Source organism: Schistocerca americana, chromosome 11 (genome assembly GCF_021461395.2).
Source record: "Schistocerca americana isolate TAMUIC-IGC-003095 chromosome 11, iqSchAmer2.1, whole genome shotgun sequence".
NCBI lineage: Eukaryota > Metazoa > Arthropoda > Insecta > Orthoptera > Acrididae > Schistocerca > Schistocerca americana.
Window position 1 is genome coordinate 201,742,177 of NC_060129.1, and position 14,365 is coordinate 201,756,541.

Sequence of the window (14,365 nt, forward strand, 5' to 3'; positions counted from 1 at the left end):
GAGTCGTGCTTCGGTAGCTCAGATGGTAGAGCACTTGCCCGCAAAAGGCAAAGGTACCGAGTTCGAGTCTCGGTCCGGCACAGTGTTTTAATCTGCCAGGAAGTTTCATATCAGCGCACACTCCGCTGTAGAGTGAAAATTTCATTCTAATGCCCCACATTCTTTTCTCAAATCATATTTATAGTAAAGAGTCAGAATTGTTGACAACCTACATCAACACAACTGGTTCAAAAATATTCGAATGTGTGTGAAATCTTGTGGGACGTAACTGCTAAGGTCATCAGTCCCTAAACTTACACACTACGTAACCTAAATTATCCTAAGGACACACACACACACACACACACACACACACACACACACACACACACACACATGCCCGAGGGAGGACTCGAACCTCCGCCGGGACAAGCCGCATAGTCCGTGACTGCAGCGTCTGAGACCGCTCGGCTAATCCCGCGCGGCAACATGACTGGTCCATGTCCTATTTTTCTACGTAGTCTCCATGCCGTTCTATGGCCGTTCGCCAACGTTCTGGAAGAGCGTGTATTCCCTGCTGGTAAAATCTCTCGTCCTGTAGGCGTAGCCTTGTTTTCACTGCACGGCTGACTCCCTCGTCACCTTCAAAGTGTGTTCCCCGTAGAGAATCTTTAAGCCGCCCAAAGAGATGGAAGTCCTAGGTTGCCAAAAGTCTCGACTGTAGAGGGGCTGACGCAATGATGTCCAACCTAATTTGCTGATGTGTTCTCAGGTTCTCAGGCGTGTGTGTGTGTGGTCGTGCATTATCGTGTTGGAGCAAGATTTCTGCTGGATTCTTGTCCGATCGATCACGTCGGAAACGGTTGTTGAGTTTATTCAGAGTCTTTACGTATGTCTCTCAATTGATGTCTTACCCTCTTGGCATCACACGCACGAGAATGACGCCGTCACAATCCCATGAAGACTGTCACCGTGACTTTTCCGGCAGAGGGGGTTGTCTCGAATTTATTCTTTTGTGGTGAATCACCGTGGACTGCCTTCCCGTCCCCCGTAACTATCCGTGACAGGAAGGCCTCTCCGTCGGTCTCAGAACGCCTCAACAATTCATATGAAACGGCCTTCTTTGAATTTTGTGGTCCGCTGTGACCATTCGTGGAATCTATCGTGAACACCTCTCTAAATATCCGAGACTCTCGATCATTGCAGACGCACTTCCAATGTTGACCGACAACTGTAGAGCCAATTGTCGAGTTGTGATGCGCCGGATAATGGCGTCCGCACGTCTGGAGCAGTGGCTGTGACAGGACGTCCCGAGTGTGGCTGATCGTGGAGCTGTTTTTCTGCATTTCCTGAGGCCGTAACTTTGTTTACCCGTCGCCCCACTCTACTCCTATCAACTGCGGCATGGCCGTAGACTGCACACAGACGTTTATGGATGTTCACAACGGTTTCTTTTTCTGCACACAAGAATTCAATAACAGCACGCTGCTTGTAACGTTAATCGTATGTAGACGCCATTTTTGACGCTGTACTACGGCTCTGCCATCTGCCGGAACGGTTCGAAACTACACCGGCGCACAGAACGAGTATCAAATGTGAAGCACGAACAGGGACGTTTGTCTATTTATACTAACGACATTTTGAAAAAATGTGGGGGCGTTACTTACTGAACGACCCTCGTAGATCATACGGAGCGTCTTCACAGACGCTCCGCTGGCTGGATGAATCTTTTACTACTGGCGCACAGTAAGTTATGGCGAGCGGTGAAAGCCAGCTAGCTATTTTTGCTTGGGTAGCCGCAGCAGCAGTGCTGAAATATTTCTTGTTTTAAACGAACGACTTTTGAATAGAGAGTAAGTTTTACCGCCATGTTCCTTCTTAATGTAGTATTATTGTATAATTCCGACTGCGAGTGGCAGCGATAGCGCGCTACCGTAATTGATACGACAACGCTCTTTGCTGTGAAAAAAGAGCATCTAGCCTTTTGGTAATTGTTGGAGATAAGTAATGCAGATCGGGCATTGTTTATTTTTGGTCAGGTAAGTTTGCATATAGACGCAATTTGAAGTGCAGAGGAGATACAACTTTTAATCGCTATTACCAAGAACAAAAAATTTGATTTGTGAAAAGGAAGGTAAAAATCGTCCACGAAATTTTATTCGATGTTGGATCCTGGGGGCTTCATAAAAACGATTAGTGTCTTCAGCCATCTGGTGCATAGTGACTTCTTGGCAAATTTACGATACTGCTACTAGCACGGTCAGAACGACGCGAAATATTTCGCCGTCAGCTTGTGTGCTTCTCAATTACGGTAGCGCATCTTCGCTGGTACTCACAGCCAGAATATTACATTAATACTGCACTACGTGCAGTGTGGCAGACTTGTAAGCCCCATTAAGTCGGCAGTTCGTCGAAGTCGTCATCGGACATCAGTCGTAGCATAGTGACCCCGTGATTAATCTGGAAGTATTTTGCAAAGTGCGGTAATGCTCCATTTCCTTAAAAGTTTAACTGGGAGAGGCCACCACAACAAACTTCTGGCGTAATGTGAGGGGCTAAGTTGAATCTCAATAGTTCATTAATTAGTTGCAATAAAAATAGAAAGCAGCTGCCGGTGCCTACATAATATGCCTTTCTCTGCTTGTAGACCTTGAAAACGGACACATTAACACGAAAAACTGAGTTCTTCAACCACAGCTTTTAGCCTTTAGCACAGACTGTTATGTCCAAATGGTCGCATGATCCCCGATTACAGCACTATTTTTGAGAAGAGTTTAAAAAAAAAATTGCTATTACTAGGAGAATACAGTTGGCATTATGTATAGTCGACCACATACAACTTTTCGAGAAAAGCAGCGTATCGTGAGCGTTCTACGTTTTCTTTTATTCGCATACTTCATTTAATGTTTTGATTCTATGTACGAGCGTCATACCAAAAGAAATGCACACCATTTTTTTTAAAAAATCCATCTTTTATTCTACATGTTTGAAAGTTTTACAGCGTGCAGATACATCCTTTAGGAACAATATTTTCATGTCTCCACATAATTTCCATCCCTCTCAGCTGCCTTACGCCATCTTGGAACCGGCGCCTTTTTACCCGCACGGTAAAATTCTGGACCAACCTGTTGGAGCCACTGTTTGGCAGCGTGCACAAGGGAGTCATCATTTTCAAACCTCGTTCCACGAAGAGAGTCTTTCAGTTTCCCAAAGAAATGAAAGTCACACGGAGTCAGGTCAGGACTGCAAGGCGGGTGTTTCAGTGTTGTCCATCCGAGTTTTGTGATCACTTCCACGGTTTCAGGACTGACATGTGGCCGTGCATTGTCGTGCAACAGCAAAACAACCTGCTTTTGCCGATGTGGTCGAACACGGATCAGTCGAGCTCGAAGTTTCTTCAGTGTCGTCACACATGCATTAGAATTTATAGTGGTTCCACTTGGCACGACGTCCACAAGCAAGAGTCCTTCGGAATCGAAAAACACCGTAGCCATAACTTTTCCAGCAGAAGGTGTGGTTCTGAATTTTTTTTTTTTCTTCGGTGAATTTGCACGATGCCACTCCATTGATAGCCTCTTCGTCTCTGGTGAAAAATGATGGAGCCATGTTTTATCACCTGTCACAATACTTCCAAGAATGTCATCTCCACCATTCTCGTACTGTTCCAATAGTGAGCCAGTGTCAACATCCTGGGAACCCACCTGGCACAAACATTTCTTAACGCCAACGCTTTCAGTATTCTGCAAACATTTCCTTCCCCTGTGCCAACGTAGCGTGACAGTTCGTTCACTGTGATGCGTCTGTCAGCAGTCACCAATTCGTTAACTCCCTGCACAATGTCTGCAGTACGAGGCCTGCCGCTGCGAGGACAATCCTCAATATTGCCGTGCCCGCTTTCGTCACGTAACCTGCTCGCCCACCGACTAACTGTACTGCGATCGACAGCAGCATCTCCGTACACCTTTTTCAACCTCTTGTGGGTGTTTCCCACTGTCTCGTTTTCACAGCACAGGAATTCTACGACAGCACGTTGCTCCTGACGAACGTCAAGTGTAGCAGTCATCTTGAAGACATGCTGTGACGGCGCCACTCACGGGAACAGGTTGAACTAAGTTTGAAAACAAGCGGGAAGGCTGTATCTACACGCTGTAAAAGTTTCACACATGCAGAATGAAAAACTGTATTTTTACAGAGATAGTGTGCATTTCTTTTGGAGTTATCCTCGCATCTCGAGACTGAGGGACCCAAAATTTTTGGACGGTTGTTCGATTTCTACGTTTATTATAAGAAATAGAGTAAAAAAAAATCGAAAAACGCAGTTTCAGAAACCGGTTATTTTGAGCGGTTTTAACGCCTGGTTAAACTGGTGTTAAAAGAACCGATATAACGGAAAACCGGTTGTTTCAGCGATAACCGCCGTCGCTATAGGTCAGTCGGCGGAGCACATGCGTGTGAGATGCACAGGTTCCAAGTTCGAGTCGCAGTGCCAGGACATAACTCTAAAATATGTTACGAAGTTTTGTGCGGTAGAGTGTTTACAACAGGCTGTAAACATATTAATTAATTCATAAAGTGCAGACAACCTTGTAGGTAGGGTGACCACAGCTATGAGTATTCACCTTGGGTATTAATAAATCGCTTGAGCTGTTATTTTGGTCCTTCACTACTGTACCACTGCCGGTTTTGTGGTGTTAAAGCCACATCTGCAGGTGACATACCGTTGAAACATTAGAGCGGAAAAGCTCGGAATCTTCTTTGTCCGTCAAATACAAAACAGCGCTAAAAGACGGTATGTCATGGATTCAAAACTGCAAAATATTTCATAAACTGTTCATACTAGCGATGATCGTTGTCGCCAAAACAACAGGTTTCCGGTTATGCAGGTTGTTTTCATCTTCAGTTTATTCTGACCACTGAAACCGGTTTCTGAAATTGCCCGTTTCTGAAATTGCCCGTTTCTGAAATTGCCCGTTTCTGAAATTGCCCGTTTCTGAAATTGCCCGTTTCTGAAATTGCCCGTTTCTGAAATTGCCCGTTTCTGAAATTGCCCGTTTCTGAAATTGCCCGTTTCTGAAATTGCGCGTTTCTGAAATTGCGCGTTTCTGAAATTGCGCGTTTCTGAAATTGCCCGTTTCTGAAATTGCCCGTTTCTGAAATTGCCCGTTTCTGAAATTGCCCGTTTCTGAAATTGCCCGTTTCTGAAATTGCCCGTTTCTGAAATTGCCCTTTTCTGAAATTGCCCGTTTCTGAAATTGCCCGTTTCTGAAATTGCCCGTTTCTGAAATTGCACGTTTCTGAAAGTGCCCGTTTCTGAAAGTGCCCGTTTCTGAAAGTGCCCGTTTCTGAAGTTACCGGTTTTCGGTTTTTTATTCCTATTATTTTGTGTTATAAACATAGAAATCGAACAAAGATTGAAAAATGATACTGCCTTAGTTCGAAGATGCATAAAATCTAAATGTTAAATAGGCAAATAGAAGAGAACTTAGTCCATGCGCTGTTCGCTGCTTCTTTCAAAAAGTAATGAGGGCTCGAATACATTTAAAAAAAAAAAAGGCAAGTATTTTCCTGCTGAGGCCAATGTTGTCATGAAGGGTCACATCATGAGTAGTCAGTCAGTGCTAAAGTGTGAAAACAGAGGTTGGATAACTCTCTTATCTTTCGTGTTAAGTTGCCCGTTTCCAAAGGCTACAAGTTGATAAAGGCGTATTATGTAGACGCAGGCAACAGGTTCACATGGCTCTGAGCACTATGCGACTTAACATCTGAGGTCATCAGTCGCCTAGAACTTAGAACTACTTAAACCTAACTAACCTAAGGACATCACACACATCCATGCCCGACGCAGGATTCGAACCTGCCACCGTAGCGGTCCAGGCAACAGGCAAAGTTCAGCTACTTTAGATTTTTATTGTAAACCGTGAATGAATTACTGTCTCAACAACGGCAGAATAGATCTCTGTGCACGTCTAGGACGCTGCACGTGGAAGTGGTTCTTCTACAAGGCCACGCCACACCGCAGAGCTAATGTATTGTGTGAGCAGGGCTGTACTGATACGTATGGCAAGTATTTGTTGCTCCTTTCGACCTGTCGGTGTTGCTATTTTCACCCATCATACGAATAAACATTACTCGTCTAAAGAAATTATTTAAATTGCTAGCTAACATCCCAGAGATGTTCGGGCTCACATGCGGTTCTGCTTCGTCGAAATGTCTCGCCTCAAACTCGTCTAGGGCTTGAACCGCACGTGTCGCATTACACGCCCCAAATTAGACACTTGTCACCCTTTGCTAAATTGTCCGGCTGATGGCAAGTTTGCGTAATACGAAGTTAACATAAGCTATAATAACAGCAATAGTAATATCGGGAACAAAATTAACGACCCATAAATGATGTAGGCCACACAATGGCCATTTGGTTAGAGTAATGTTTATTCAGAAAGTAAACTATTAGTGAAAGTGGTCGTATTTAGAGTTATTGTTACATTCGAGCGCATATCCATTTGACACAGTTCGATCATTCATAATCTCATCGCGAGTTACCAGTCCGATGCTCCACCTCGTTAACTATGCGAGAAGTTAGACTTCATACCAGGCTCGCGGCTGCTCACCGCTGAGACTTAAGTCCCGCGATACCTCACATAGCGAAATTTTTCAGAGTCGTTTCACTTCCTAGCTGCCTAATGGCCAACTGTCAGCTTTCACGTCTGCACCAGAACTGCCCTCTGCCCGTCCCCTGGCGCGTTTCCCGCGCGCCGAACATCTTCGCTCAACTGACTAGCGCAGTTCCCTTTCCCGTCCATTTCATTGGTCACAGCTTATTCTACATTATCTCACATTTTAACATATTTAAATAATCAAAGCTTGACCACTTTCACGTTGTAAATAAAATAACAATAATATCCATTACATAATAAACGTAAAATTCTTTTTCATGAAACCAATACAATTTGAATAAAGTCGGGTGATGCTGAGGGAATGACATTAGGAAATCAGACACTTAAAGTAGTAAAGGAGCTTTGCTATTTGGGGAGCAAAATAACTGATGATGGTCGAAGGAGAGAGGATATAAAATGTAGACTGGCAATGGCAAGGAAAGCGTTTCTGAAGAAGAGAAGTTTGTTAACACCGAGTATAGATTTAAGTGTCAGGGAGTCGTTTCTGAAAGTATTTGTATGGAGTGTAGCCATGTATCGATGTGAAACGTGGACGATAAATAGTTGGGACAAGAAGAGAATAGAAGCTTTCGAAATGTGGTGCTACAGAAGAATGCTGAAGATTAGATGGGTAGATCACATAACTAATGAGGAGGTATTGAATAGGATTGGGAAGAAGAGTAATTTGTGGCACAACTTGACAAGAAGAAGGGATCAGTTGGTAGGACATGTTCTGTACATCGAGGGATCACCAATTTAGTACTGGAGGGCAGCGTGGAGGGTAAAAATCGTAGAGGGAGACCAAGAGATGAATACACTAATCAGATTCAGAAGGTACTGGGAGATGATGACTGTATAGGATAGAGCAGCATGGAGAGCTGCATCCAACCAGTCTCGGGACTGAAGACCACAAGTACTTTGAATGTCACGGCCTTGCACCAATCTACTTTGTGGTAAATAAATACAGAACCAAAGTAACTATCATGCACTAAACTTTACAATAAATATTCTATTACATAATGATTCAGTAAGGTGTCATGCTATCATCGTTCGCCGGCCGGAGTGGCCGAGCGGTTCTAGGCGCTTCAGTCCGGAACCGCGCTGCTCCTACGGTCGCAGGTTCGATTCCTGTCTCGGGCATGGATGTGTGTGGTGTCCTTATGTTAGTTAGGTTCAAGTAGTTCTAAGTTCTAGGGGACTGATGTTAAGTCCCATAGTGCTCAGAGCCATTTGAACCATTTTTTGCTGTCATTGTTCAATGTGTTTTGTGTGGAGGAAATGATGATCTGATGCTTAACTGAAAATACTGATAATTTAAATTTACTTTATCTTTTAAACAAATGAAGTTACAGAGATGATATTAACAACGTTTCTCGTTTTAATAATGCGCTTCTATATGAAATGTCGATCGTTTAGATCATCCAAAGCGTTCAGATCTTAGCATTCAGGTCTTTGTTACAAAACTTGTTAATTTCACGTTTACAGTAAATACTAAACTGTTATAGACATGATCAGTATTCAAGTTTTACTGAGATCACCATGAAAATGTATGGAGGCTGGCAGATTAAAATTACTGTGGCTTCATCCCCTGCACTACTACAGAATTAAATAGTTTTCATAAATCTTTCCCCTTATGTCCGATCGTAGGCCTGCCATATTTGATACTGCTACGTCTCCTCGGCCACAAAAGTCGTCTTCTGGGTTTCCCTATGACGTACGTTCTCGTCTGTTTCACTCGCACACCACAGCACTTACGCCTCAACAGACAACAGACGCCTGTGAGTTTCCCCATCTCGTGGTGAATCTGCGCCCTTCGTGGCATCCGATCCTGGACGACAGGGTTCGTTTCACAATTCCCGAAGGCTGACTCTTTCGACCACATACTTCAATGAGAGTGAAATGCTCGATAAGTCACAAAATCCAAAAACCTTAGCATCACTGTTTTGATATACCGGTTTTTTGTACAATTAGTAGAATAAAACAAGAAACCTGTTATAGCCGAGACCAGAGAAATACCTAAAAATATGGGTTTTCAGAACTAAAATACCTGTATAGGTTGTAAGTGGTCGGTTGTTTCCATCCCTAATTGACGCGCTGAAAATTGATCTAGTGTATTTGCGTATAGAGTGAACATAACTTTCTCAGTAGCTTCTGCATTGGAGTGGGGAGTTGCTGCCCCCGATGATTAACCCTGGAGTACTATACCAGGTTCGAACCTTCCATACCTATACCTTTGTCGGTTCGACTACCATACGATACCATACCATACGATACGATATCATACCATACCATACCATACCATACCATACCATACCTTGGCTTGGCTAGGAAAATTACTAAAAGCGACGCAGCGGCAAAATTATAAACCGCTCCGTCCACAACAGTTAGAGCGGGTACTGCAGGGAAATGTGTTCGTCGAATGGGTTACGAGGGGTTCTAGGTTTGAACACTGCAGGGAATCGGTTGTCGCGCGATAGTGAAGGTAATTGTTGATATTGATACTTACCGTATTTAATGTCGTTTCGTCCCGAGTGACGCGTCCACAGCTTTATCTCCAGTCTGAGGTGGTTCTGAGATTTTAATAGAAAACAAAAACGTTGCGGAATATTTGTGTATTATCTGAATTCAGCGTCTGCAAATATGTGGAGGTCTACTGAGGGTGATGAAGCTACTTTCACTCGGATCTTACTACAAAGTCACGTCAGGAAACTCCATAGCCGGCCGTTGTGACCGAGCGGTTCTAGGCGCTTCAGTCCGGAATCGCGCGATCGTTATGGTCGCAGGTTCGAATCCTGCCTCGGGCATGGATGTGTGTGATGTCCTGAGGTTAGTTAGGTTTAAGTAGTTCTAAGTTCAAGGGGACTGATGACCTCACAAGTCCCATAGAGCCACTTGAACCATTTGAAACTCGATACGAGCTCGGGACTTGACACGTCAACAGATGAACGGCGTCGGAGACGCCGTAGTGAACTTTCGTTTTCCTTGTACAACTTGCGTGTTGTGACGGTATGCCTTTTCGAGGCAACGGAACACTGAAAACTTGTCGCGGAAGCTCTCGGTACGATTTTACTGAAATATCGGTCTTAAAGATGTCAGATAACGTCAGTTCTACGAGTTGACGTTAAGAGGGAAGTCTGTCGGCTCGAACAGGAATTCGGTGTTCCAGTTGAATTGAGAAACTTCACGTACCACTGTGATTAATTAGTGGTGGTGAAACCGTTCGATTGTGGCACTCTCGGTTTGCACACTGTGTTGTCACCGCCAGCCACCACACTTGCTAGGTGGTAGCTTAAATCGGCCGCGGTCCATTTAGTACATGTCGGACCCGCGTGTCGCCACTGTGTGATCGCAGACCTAGCGCCACCACAAGGCAGGTCTCGAGATACGATAGAGCACTCGCCCCAGTTGTACGGACGACATTGCTAGCGACAATACGGACGAAGCCTTCCTCTCAATTGCCGAGAGTCAGTTAGAATAGCCTTCTGCTTAGTCCATGGCTACGACCTAGCAAGGCGCCAATTGTAACAGTGCATGTATCTTACGAGTCTCATTTGTATAGTCAAGAGAGATGTATCACAAGGAGTCATTAAAGTTAAGTATAAAGCAGCTACGTACTTTCCTTGCTCCCATTCAATAGTTATCCTGTTCCAGAATTCACGCCCGTCTGCGTTAGATAGCGTGCCTATCGGCCCCCTCAAAATAACACTGTGTCGGCACTTCTATCGACACATCACACAGTATTAAACTTCAAAAACGTATGGGAGGTTTCTCAATGAAATCAACGAAACACAATGCGGAATCACGGTAGACACATTAGGCGGAAGCGATATCTGCAGAGCCGCCAGAATCACATTCCTGAGCTGCAGAATAAAACGCCATTTGACTGACATTCTTGAATTCATGGCCGGGAGTAGCAGGCCAGGAATACTAAAGGCATAGGCCGATACAATGCAGCAGAAATATGATTATGTATAACGGAATGTCTCTTCATTATGAAAAATCTGTTTCCTAATTTACTGGCGAAGTGAGTGCTGAGTGTGTTTATAGACTCTTGTAATGCTTCTTGCATACGTTTTATATTGCCGGAAGAAATGTACGTCCAATCACTGTACGTATTTCGTTGTTTTTTGGCGGAATGATCGTGCAGTCAGTGCATAAGAAGTTCTCGTTTCAGAGTTTTGCTTTGCTTCTTTATCTTTCCTGCTTCTCCTTCAATTTTCAACCTCGTTGCCCTTTTTCCTATTGTTAAGTTTCTTCGGTCTTTTTACGAAGTCAACCATTGGAGGAGGCACTGAAAACTTTGATGACACAGGGAATGACGATGACGTACCAGAACCTCCAGCAGCCGCGACCAATCGCTCCAGAAACAGCTGCCAGTTCATCTTGCGTCTCTGGAATTCTTTCCGTTGTAGGTGACTGAGAAACTTCGTCTTGGAGAAAGTTGCGGTGGGGGCAGTCATCTTCGAATGTCTCAGCTGCTGATAGACCGGATTTTGATCCGCGCGGTGTACCCATAGCGCGAAATTGTACGAAACTAGGCATTGGCATGTTCATAATAACAGACATTTCAGTAGAGCCAGGAATATGCTTAACCGGGCATTGTAGCCTCTCCCCGATGTTATTCAAACTGTATATAGAGCAAGCGGTAAGGGAAAGAAAAATTCGGAGTAGATATTAAAATCCATGGAGAAGAAATAAAAACTTTGAGGTGCGCCGATGACAGTGTAAATCTGTCAGAGACAGCAAAGGACTTGGAAGAGCAGTTGGACAGTGTCATGAAAGGAGGGTATAAGATGAACATCAACAAAAGTAAAACGAGGATAATGAAATGTAGTCGAAGTAAGTCGGGTGATGCTGAGGGAATGAGATTAGGAAATGAGACACTTAGAGTAGTAGAGGAGTTTTGCTATTTGGGGAGAAAAATAACTGATGATGGTCGAAGTAAAGAGGATATAAAATGTAGACTGGCAATGGCAAGGAAAGTGTTTCTGAAGAAGTGAAATTTGTTAACATCGAGTATAGATTCAAGTGTCAGGAAGACCTTTCTGTAAGTATTTGTATGGACCGTAGGCATGTATGGAAGCGAAACATGGACGATAAATAGTTTGGACAAGAAGAGAATAGAAGCTTTTGAAATGTGGTGCTACAGAAGAATGCTGAAGATTAGATGGGTAGATCACATATCTAATGAGAAGGTATTGAATAGAATTGGGGAGGAGTTTGTAGCACAACTTGACAACAAGAAGGGATCGGTTGGTAGGACATGTTCTGAGGCGTCAAGGGATCACCAGTTTAGTATTGGAGGGCAGCGTGGAGGGTAAAAATCGTAGAGGGAGACCAAGAGATGAATACACTAAGCAGATTCAGAAGGATGTAGGTTGCAGTAGGTACTGGGAGATGAAGTAGCTTGCACAGGATAGAGTAGCATGGAGAGCTGCATCAAACCAGTCTCTGGACTGAAGACCACAACAAGAACAACATGAAAAAAGTCTTGCAGGAAAAGGAAGATGCATCCGTTTAATGGCGATTGCCTACAAGTCCCTGGCATGTCGGCTGCTAGTGGTTCGAGAAGCAGAGGAATGGTAGCAGAAGTCTGCAGGTACCGAAATTGACACGCATATCCGGTTTGACTCGACTTCTTCCTGCCATCAAATCAGCCACAAATGTACTCCTGTACCCGCAAAAAGAAAAAGAAAAAAAAATCTTGTTTGCTGCACTTGCTGCCGCTGCAAATTTTAATCGCCACCTCCGTATTTCCTTGTTTTCGCTTCAGGTAATTTTCGAAATTGGCCTGCTTATCGTGATACGAACCAACATCAGTGGTATCAGGAGTATTGTTACTTGCAGTCGATCTTTGAAACGCCGATGTTGACTTCGAAGACAGGATGGCTTGTTCGCCATCATATCTCGCACCGCTTGTGATGCGTGCTTCGGAGCATAGAACACCAGTCCAACACTTGCGCAACTTGGGCAACCCGGAGTAAACAATACTCGGTTGGGCATCTGCCAGGCGCGGAGAGTACGGCGCAATCCGAGCTCACACTTAGGAATCGCATTCTTCGTACGTGTGATCGGCGCCATTAGCTTTGTACGAGAGCCGTTCAATAAGTAACGCTATGTAGTTTTTTTTGGGGGGGGGGGGGGGCAATTTCACTTGAAAAAATGCGAAATTTGTTGTTGGACATCTTGGAAAAAAATCCCCCTTCAGAGCCTAGTTTCGAGTGGCGGCGCTGTACGCACCCTTTAAAATGGCGTCTGTAACTCAGGACCGTTCAAAGCAGAGAGCTGCAATTGAGTTTGTTGTGGCGGAAAACCAGAGCACCGCAGGTATTCGCAGGCGCTTGCGGAATGTCTGCGGAGGCCTGTCGGTGAACAAAAGCACGACGAGTAGTTGTGCGAGGCGGTCATGACAGATGCCTCGCCCAACGGCTCGTCGTGCTTTTGTTCACCCACAGGCCTCCGCAAACATTCCGCAAGCGCCCGCGAATAACTGCGGTGCTCTGGTTTTCCGCCACAACAAACTCAATTGCAGCTCTCTGCTCGAGGTCGCGGAGACCTGTCCGATCTCCGGCAACTGTGGCACCTAAAATGTTGGAACGTGTGGACACCCTCATTCGAAGTGATCGACCACAAACACCCACCCACCTCCCTCCAGAATTGGACGCCTCTGTAGCGGAACCATACTCGCACACCATTTGGGCTATTCAAAGGTGTGTGTGTGTGTGTGTGTGTGTGTGTGTGTGTTTGTGTGTCCGCTGCTTTTTCTCGCCGCGTAACAGAAGAGCATAAAGGGCGACGGATGATCGTATTTCCGGAATATCTTGCGCGTCATTCGAGAACGTTCGTCCTTCATGATTTCTTTACTACTGTCGAGTCTGCCTGCCATAATGCCGCTTTGATCATATCTGCTCGGCCACTTTTTTGTACATATGCTGTCGCCTGTACTGACACACTTAAGGTACTGACGGGTTGAAAATGGGCGCGGGTGTCGGAAACTCTTCACCGACAATAAATAAAGAAGACACTTCTCAGTGCAACTTACGACGGAGCTACAACCGCGTATTTCAATTTCAAACTTATGCTTCGGAATGAGGAACAATTACACGGTTTCGCAAAAATGGCAACTATCTTATTTTTAGTTGTTGTTATTGTTTCCGTCTTCAGTCCAGAGACTGGTTTGATGCAGCTCTCCATGCTACTCTATCCCGTGAAAGCTTCTTCATCTCCCAGTACCTACTGCAACCTACATCCTTCTGAATCTGCTTAGTGTATTCATCTCTTGGTCTCCCTATACCATTTTTACCCTCCGCCCTGCCCTCCAATACTAAATTTGTGATCCCTTGATGTCCCAGAACATGTCCTACCAAACGGTCCCTTCTTCTAGTAAAGTTGTGCCACAAATTTCTCTTCTCCCCAGTTCTGTTCAACACCTCCTCATTAGTTATGTGATCTACCCATCTAATCTTCAGCATTCTTTTGAAGCACTGCGTTTCAAAAACTTCTATTCTCTTCCTGTCTGTGGATCATGTGGTGCCGGGTTCAATTCCGGCCGGGTTGGGGATTTTCTCTTCACGGGGAGTGATGTTTATGTTGTCATCATCATCATCATAATCGTCATCGTGACAGTGGCTAGATTGGATTGAGTAAATATTGGGCTGTGTAAAAATTTGGGCCTTGTACGGGCGCTGACGGCTGCGCAGTTGAGCGCCCCACAAACCAATCACATCATCATC

The 14,365-nt window shown here is 44.7% G+C and overlaps 1 protein-coding gene across 1 annotated transcript in view; it reads left to right on the forward strand.

Annotated features, from left to right (window-relative positions):
- Nucleotides 1–14,365, forward strand: part of LOC124554141 (5'-AMP-activated protein kinase subunit gamma-1) — a 619,663-nt gene that overhangs the window by 416,085 nt on the left and 189,213 nt on the right. The window lies entirely within an intron of this gene.